This window comes from Sapajus apella, unplaced genomic scaffold (assembly GCF_009761245.1).
Source record: "Sapajus apella isolate SASKATOON/1434 unplaced genomic scaffold, GSC_monkey_1.0 scaffold48, whole genome shotgun sequence".
NCBI lineage: Eukaryota > Metazoa > Chordata > Mammalia > Primates > Cebidae > Sapajus > Sapajus apella.
Window position 1 is genome coordinate 17,244,312 of NW_022436988.1, and position 8,333 is coordinate 17,252,644.

At 45.9% G+C, this 8,333-nt stretch overlaps 2 pseudogenes; one reads left to right on the top strand and one right to left on the bottom strand.

The window, feature by feature from the left end:
* Positions 1 to 3,584: 3,584 nt before the first annotated feature.
* Positions 3,585 to 4,443, bottom strand: LOC116525855 (annotated as a pseudogene).
* A 1,340-nt stretch (positions 4,444 to 5,783) lies between these two features.
* Positions 5,784 to 6,397, top strand: LOC116525856 (annotated as a pseudogene).
* Positions 6,398 to 8,333: the final 1,936 nt, after the last annotated feature.

The window sequence follows — 8,333 nt, forward strand, 5'->3', positions numbered from 1 at the left end:
AAGAATTGATGCTACAATCCACACATTTCTTCTTCCTCAGGGAAACCTCAGTTCTGTTCTTAGGATTTTTTAACTGATTGAATGAGATCCACCCAGATTATTTTTGGGGGCTGGCGAGGGGAGTAACACAGGGTCTCACTCTGTCACCCAGGCTGGAGTGCAGTGAAGTCATCTCAGCTCACTACAACCTCTGCCTCCTGAGTAGCTGGGACTACAGGCACACACCACCACACCCAGCTAATTTTTGTATTTTTTTCTTTTTTAATCAGAACTCTTGAGCCAAATTTTTGTATTTTTTTAGTAGAGATTGGGTTTTGCTATGTTGCCCAGGTTGGTCTCAAACTTCTGGGCTCAAGCGATCCTCCTGCCTCCCAAAGTGTTGGGATTACTGGCATGACCCACTTTGCCCAGCCTCCACTCAGATTATTGAGGATAATTTCTTCTACTTAATTCAATTGATAGTAGATGCTAATCACATCTATAAAATACCTTCTAGTGACACTGAGATTAGGTTTGACTGAATAATGAGGTACTATAGCCTTGCCAAGATGACACAGGGAACTATCACAGATGGGCACTGGGCACCACCCATGTTCATGAACAGGAGGTCAAAGCTGCACTGCATTGTCCAGCAAACTCAATGGGCTGAAGCCATGCTGTCTTCCCTTGTGTGTTCTCATAGAGATGGGGAGCAAGGCCGCTCTCCTAACTTTACCAACATACTTTCCCACATGGACAAAGTGAAAGGGATAAATTGCTTGTGGGCTTACATCTTATAAAGTTTGAATTGAAAACAGCTCTAGCTGAATGCAGTGGTTTACACCTATAATACCAACACTTTGGGAGGCTGAGGCAGGAGGATCACTTGAGGCCAGGAGTTTGAGACCAACCAGCCTGGGCAACATGGCAAGGCCCTGTCTCTATAAAAAATTGAAGAATTAGCGAGGCATGCTGGTGCAAGCCTGTAGTCCCAGCTACTTAGGAGGGTGAAGGTGGAGGATCACTAGAGCCCAGGAGGTAGAGGCTGCAGTGAGCTCTGATCATATCACTACTGTATACTCCAGCCTGGGCAACAGAGTGAGATCTATCTCTAAAAAAAAAGTTATATATAAATAAAAAGAAGAAAACAGGTTTCCAGATTTTATTCATATTTAGCCTAGAAACAGACAGCTCAGGCCAGGGGCATTGTGTTCCAGATGGCTAGGTTAGAAATTAAACCAGTAGGCCAGGCGTGGTGGCTCACACCTGTAATCCCAGCACTTTGGGAGGCCAAGGCAGGTGGATCACTTGAGGTCAGGAGTTCCAGATCAGCCTGGCCAACATGGTGAAACATGGTCTCTACTAAAAATGCAAAAATTAGCCAGCCATGGTGGCAGATGCCTGTAATCCCAGCTACTCAGAAGGCTGAGACAGGAGAATCACTTGAACCCAGGAGACAGAGGTTGCAATGAGCCAAGATTTTGCCACTTCACTCTAGCCTGGGTGACAGAGTGAGACTCCATCTCAGAAAAACCAAAAATTAGCCAAGTGTGGTGGCGTGTGCCTGTAATCCCAGCTATTCAGGAGGCTGATGCAGGAGAATTGCTTGAACCTGGGAGGCAGAGGTTGCAGTGAGCCAAGATCATGGTATTGCACTCCAGCCTGGGCAGCAAAGCAAGACTCCACTGAAAAAAAAAAAAAAGAAAACAGAGAGAGAAGGAAAGAAAGAAAAACTAGATTGGTAAGAGGGACAGGCACCACCCTTATACTCTATCACCTGGGGCTTATTCTTGTGTCAAATTTGTCTGCCTAAAGCTGTCTTCCCTTAGAATGCATTATTTCCCGGTGGTTTACACCCATAATCCCAGCACTTGGGGAGGATGTAGAGAGTGGTTCACTTGAGGCCAGCAGTTTGAGACCAGCCTGGGCAACATAGTGAGACCACCCCCCCATCTCTACAAAACCAGAAAATTAGCTGGGCATGTTGGTGGCATGCACCTATAGTCCCAGCCACTTGGGAGGCTAAAGTTGGAGGACAGCTTGAGCCTGGGAGATTGAGGCTGCAGTGAGCTGTCATTGTGCCACTGCAGTGTACCCTTGGCAACAGAGTGAGACCCTAGCTCAAAGTAAATAAAGATGTATAATTAAGAGCTTGTGAACGGATACATCTCTCATATATAATTATTTGTTTTTCTGAAAGGAAGCCCAAGAAACTGTTTGCCTTTAGAAAAAGGGAAAGGTGGTATGGACAAAAGATTTTACTTTTCACTTAGCTTTTGTGATCTTGGATTTCTATGTCTCTATCTATCTATCTGCCTATCTGTCTATCTATCTATATATATCTATCTATATATATAGATATATATAATTTTGTCAAGTATCAAGATGCCCTAACATAATTTAATGTAGTTTAATTAATTTCACATACCTAACTCACTTTATTTTATTTTACTTATTTATCCGTTTCTGTGATAGAAACAGTTAAATAAGTGTCCCTCTGTCACCCAGGCTGGAGTGAAGTGGCATAATCTCAGCTCACTGCAACCTCTGCCTCCTGGGTTCAGGCAGTTCTTCTGCCTCAGCCTGGGATTACAGGCACACCTCACCATGCCCAGCCAATTTTTTCTTTTTTCTTTTTTTTTTGGTAGACACGGGGTTTTACCTTGCTGGCCAGGCTGGTCTTAAGTGATCTGATCTCACTGCCCTCCCAAAATGCTGAGATTATGGGTGTGAGCCACCACACCCAGCCCACTTAACTCACTTTAATTTAGTACTTACTATATTAGAAATGCTTTGGCAACTCTCTATGAAGGAAAAGTAAGATATATAAGAATTGAGAGGAAAAAAGTACATATATCACGTTTGGCAGTCAATATATTTATATTCTAGAAAATCAAGCTAAAAATGATTTGACTTTGCCATGGAATTAGCAAGATTTCAGGTGGTAAGAGTCAACTGAATTAATATAAACTAGACTGAAGATGGTGACTCATGCCTATAATCCCAGCGTTTTGGGAGGATTGCTTCAGCCCAGCAGTTTGAGCCTGGCCTGGGCAACATAGCATGACCCCATTTCTTTCCGTTTTTTTTTGTTTGTTTGTTTTTAATTGCATTTTAGGTTTTGGATTACATGTGAAGAACATGTAATCCAAACATGCAAGATTGTTGCATAGGTACACACGTGACAGTGTGATTTGCTGCCTTCCTCCCCTTCACCTATATCTGGCATTTCTCCCCATGCTATCTCTCCCCAACTCCCCACCCCCCGCTGTCCCTCCCTTATTTCTCCCCAACAGACCCCAGTGTGTAGTGCTCCCCTCCCTGTGTCCATGTGTTCTCATTGTTCAACACCCGCCTATGAGTGAGAACATTCGGTGTTTGATTTTTTGTTCTTGTGTCAGTTTGCTGAGAATGATGCTTTCCAGGTTCATCCATGTCCCTACAAAGGACACAAACTCATCGTTTTTTTTTTTTTTTTTTTAAGAGATCTGAAGTGATTTTACTTTTATTTCCTTTGCTTTAAACCAATAATGAAATTCACGGTGATTTCTGGGGTGGGGGCAGAAGGAAGGCGGTATCAAGACTCATCGGGGCTGTGGCCCGCCCGTGGAGGTGCAGGTAGGGTGGGCCCTCACTGGGGCAGCCAGAGGAGCACAGACTGCCCCGCCGGCAGGTAGGTGATATTCCGAGAGGTGAGAGCTGGTATGCGATGTCCTCTGCAGCTTCCAGCTTGCGCAACTCTATCAGGCCGTCCCCTGCAGTGGTCAGTGAGTTGGCAATCAGCTCAGCTGCCTTGGAGTCGCCCTCAGCAGAGATGATGGCTGCCTTTTTCTGCTGCTCAGCCTTTTCCACCACAAATCTGACCGTCACTGCTTCCTGCGGAGCCACCAGTTTGGCTTCCACTGATTCTGTGAACTCCTTCCCGAAGGTCAGATGTGTCAAGGACATGTCGTCCAGGATGAGCCCAAAGGTGGCTGCTTGCTTCGTAAGGTTGTCGCTCACCTGCCTGGAGACCAGCTCTCTCTGGGTGATCAGTTCTCTGGCATCAAAGGGAGCCACCACTGACTTGAGGATCTCAGTCATGATGGACGGCAGCACACACTCATCATAGTCCTCTCCGACACTGGTGGAGATGCGGGGAAGCTGGCTAGCGACAGACTGGAAGAGCATGCACAGTGTGATGTTGACAGTCTGTAAATCTTTGTTGTCATGACGAGTGGCACATTACGTGGCCAAGAACGGCAGTCAACGATAATTGGTTTCTGTACCCATGGGATGAGAAAGTGAGCCCCTTCCCCTACCACGATGTCCTGTACTCCACGGAATCCGTCAAAGATGACAGCTCTGTGCCCAGCATCCACATTATATAAGGCGGAGTTTACCACGCCTCCTGCAACAGCTAAGGCCAGGCCAACCTTGCCAACAGACTCGAACACTTCGGCAGCCATGTTTTCTTCTGCTGGACCCTCTCACACTTGTTTCCACTCTGACCTCCACATGAATTCCCCCGACCCCATTTCTTAAAACAAAAAATAGCCATGTGCAGTGGCTCACATGTGTAGTGCCAGCTACTTGGGAGGCTGAGGTGAGAGGGTCACTTGAGCTCAGGAGGTGGAGGTTGCAGTGAGCCAAGATCGTGTCACTGCACTCCAGCCTCAGTAACAGAGTGAGACTCTGACTCCAAAATGTATTTTCCTTGTGTGTATATTTATATATATACTTTTTTTTTTTTTTTTTTGAGACAGAGCCTCGCTCTGTCACCCAGGCTGGAGTGCAGTGGTGTGATTCAGCTCACTGCAATCTCTGCCTCCTGGGTTCAAGCAATTCTCCTGCCTCAGCCTCCTGAGTAGCTAGGATTACAGGTGTGTGGCACCATACCTGGGTAATTTTTTTTGTGTGTGTGAGTTGGGAGTTTTGCTCTTGTTACCCAGGCTGGCGTGCAATGGCACAATCTCGGCTTGCTGCAACCTCCACCTCCCAGGTTCAAGTGATTCTCCTGCCTTGGCCTCCCAAATAGCTGGGACTGCAGGCATGCACCACCGCACCTGGCTAATTTTGTATTTTTGGTAGAGACGGGGTTTCACCATGTTGGCCAGGCTGGTCTCGAACTCCTGACCTCATGATCTGCCCACCTCAGCCTCCCAAAGTGCTAGGATTAGAGGCATCAGCCTCTGCACATGGCCTATACATATATACTTTTACTAGCATATATATCTACATATATATATGTATTTATAGTATATATACTAGTAAAAGTATATATACACACATCTGACTACACTAGTAAAAGTATATATATACACACACACTTAGTATATCTATTATATATATATTCTAGTATATATAGCTATATATAAATTATATATATCTCGTCACTGATATATAAATGATATCTATAGCTATATATACTGGAAAAGTCAGTGAGGAGAGACAATCCATTAACAATACTAAATAAAAACCAAACTAACGGGGAAACATTTAGGAACTAGCTTCACTTTCGACATGTAACCAGAACACAGTAAAGGTCGTTGCCTAGGAAGTAGAAGTGAAACGCCACGCCCAGATGGCTCAAGCTGGTGTCGGAGATAAGAACTTAAAGGCCCCTCTCCCGCCTAGCAGACTGGGCGCTCTCTCTTCCCATCGTTTCCTTTAAACAGACTATCCAGGCATTTGCCCACAAACCTAAAAGGACTTTAAGCTCAGCTTTAAGTGGTACCCTATTTGTTGCAGGTTCAACTAGCTGGGGTCAGGGTCGCAGGCGGTAAATGAATTAGCCAAGACAGTTAAAGAAGGCAGATAGGTAAAGAAGGCAGATTTAACTGCTCTTCCTCTTTCCCTAAGCAGCCTGAGGTCATCTGTGAAAATGGTTCACTATTCATTTGACCTGGAGAACCCCACAAAATCAGACAAATGAAGAGGTTCCAATCTTCATGTTCCCTTTAAGAACACTCGTGAAACTGCCCAGGCCATCAAGGATATGCATATACAAAAAGCCATGAAGTATCTGAAAGATGTCACTTTATAGAAACGGTACGTCCCATTCCAACATGACAGTGCTGGAGCTGGCTGGTGTGCCCAGGCCAAACAAGGGCTGGACACAAGGTTGGTGGCCCAAAAAGACTGCTGAATTTTTGCTGTATATGCTTAAAAATGCAGAGAGCCATGCTGAATTTAAGGGTTTAGATGTAGATTATTTGGCCATTGAGCATATCCAAGTGAATAAGCCACCTAAGATGCACAGCCGGACCTACAGAGCTCGTGATCGGCTTAACCCTTACATGAGCTCTCCCTGCTACACTGAGATGATCCTTACTGAAAAGGAACAGATTGTTCCTAAACCAGAAGAAGAGGTTGCCCAGAAGAAAAAGATATCATAGGCCAGGCATGGTGGCTCACACCTATAATCTCAGCACTTTGGGAGGCCGAGGCAGGTGGACCACCAAGTCAGAAGATCAAGACCAGCCTGACCAACATGGTGAAACCCAGTCTCTATAAAAATACAAAAATTAGCCAGGTGGGGTGGTGGATGCCTGTAGTCTCAGCTACTCAGGAGGTTGAGGCAGGAGAATCACTTGAACCCAGAAGGCAAGGGTTGGAGTGAGCCAAGATTGCACCACTGCACTCCAGCCTGGGCAACAGAGCAAGACTCCATCTCAAAAAAAAAAAAAAAAGAAAAAGATATCCCAGAAGAAACTGAAGAAACAAAAACGAATGACATAGGAGTAAATTCAGCATTAAAATAAATGCAATTAAAAGGTAAAAAAAAAAAGGCAGATTTATTAGAGAAAGCGTGAAAATACATTGCAAGGGAGCAATGGGCAGCGCAGCAGAGAAGGGACTGTCTATCAAGAGGCAGGGGCTGGAGGGAGGTTTTATAGGGTCTTGCTGGAGGGGGCTATATGCAGAACGAGGTTGTGATGCTGGGGCTACATGCCAAACAGGTTGTTGTGCCCACAAGTTTGTGATTAGCACTTTCTCTGAACAGTTGTTCATTGTTGTCCTCAACCTGGGACCCCATCCTCATATCACTTACTTATCAGGACTCCACACTATTCTCTTATGTACACCACTAGCTGCGTCTCTCACTCTCTGGCTGACTCTTCATTTCTGCCTTGCCTGACCTAAGGACAGAGGACGACACCGCTGACTCATGGCGCCCTCCCTGTCCAGGATCTGTAAGTAATAAACCTTTGATCATATTTCCTACTCTGGTGGATTGAATTTGTGCCTTTCATCTGAAGAACCAGGGGCTACCTAGGTTTTCCAGGGCACTGGGAAGAACACAAGGCTGGGCTCTCAGCATCAGAGCAGTGGTCAGACAGTCATAAACTGAACACAGACCAGACAACCGCCACAAGGCCGTCTGCCAGTATAAACACATTTCCCATGTGAAGGAGCCCCTGGGCACAGGTTGGACAACTAAGCATTAGCCCTTCCTCCAGGTTAAAGAAGTACCCCATGAGAGGCGCACTGTAGACACCCATGCCCAGCTCCCTTCCTTTCCCATTAGGGCAGGGTTGCTAGCTGCTCTGGTACTGAAACCCCAGTTTAGCTGGGGGCTCTCAAAGCAGACACATAAGAGCCATTCAATGAAAATAAATGTTTCTTGGTTGGGCGCAGAGGCTCATGCCTGTAATCCCAGCACTTTGAGAGGCTGAGACGGGAGGGTCACTTGGGACCAGGAGTTTGAGACCAGCCTGGCCAACGTGGCGAAACCCTGTCTCTACTAGAAATCCGAAAATTAGCCAGGTGTGGTGGTGCATGCCTGTGATCCCAACTACTCGGGAAACTAAGGCATGAGAATCACTTGAACCCAGGAGGCAGAGGTTGCAGTGAGCTGAGATGGCCCCACTGTACTCCAGCCTGGGCAACAGACTGAGACTCTGTCTCAGTAAAAAGGAGAGATAGCCATTCTAAAACAATACTGACTTGGAAGATTGGGTGTGTAATTGAAACCTTAATTCTTGAAATAAGATAGAGCCCCCAGGCGCAGTGGCTCACGCCTGTAATTTCAGCACTTTGGGAGGCGGAGGCGGCCGGATCATGAGCCCAAGACATCGCGACTATCCTGGCCAACATGGTGAAATCCCATCTCTATGAAAAATAAAAAAATTAGCTGGGCATGGTGGCACACGCCTGTAGTCCCAGCTACTCAGGAGGCTGAGGCCGGAGAATCGCTTGAACCCGAGAGGCAGAGGTTGCGGTGAGCCAAGGTCACACCACGGCACTCCATCCTGGCGACAGAGCAAGACTCCATCTCAAAAAAAACAAGATAAAAGAAATAACACAGAGCTACATTGTTTTCACATTTTTTTTTTAAGTGGCAGAAGCTTTTTTTTTTTTTTTTTTTTTTT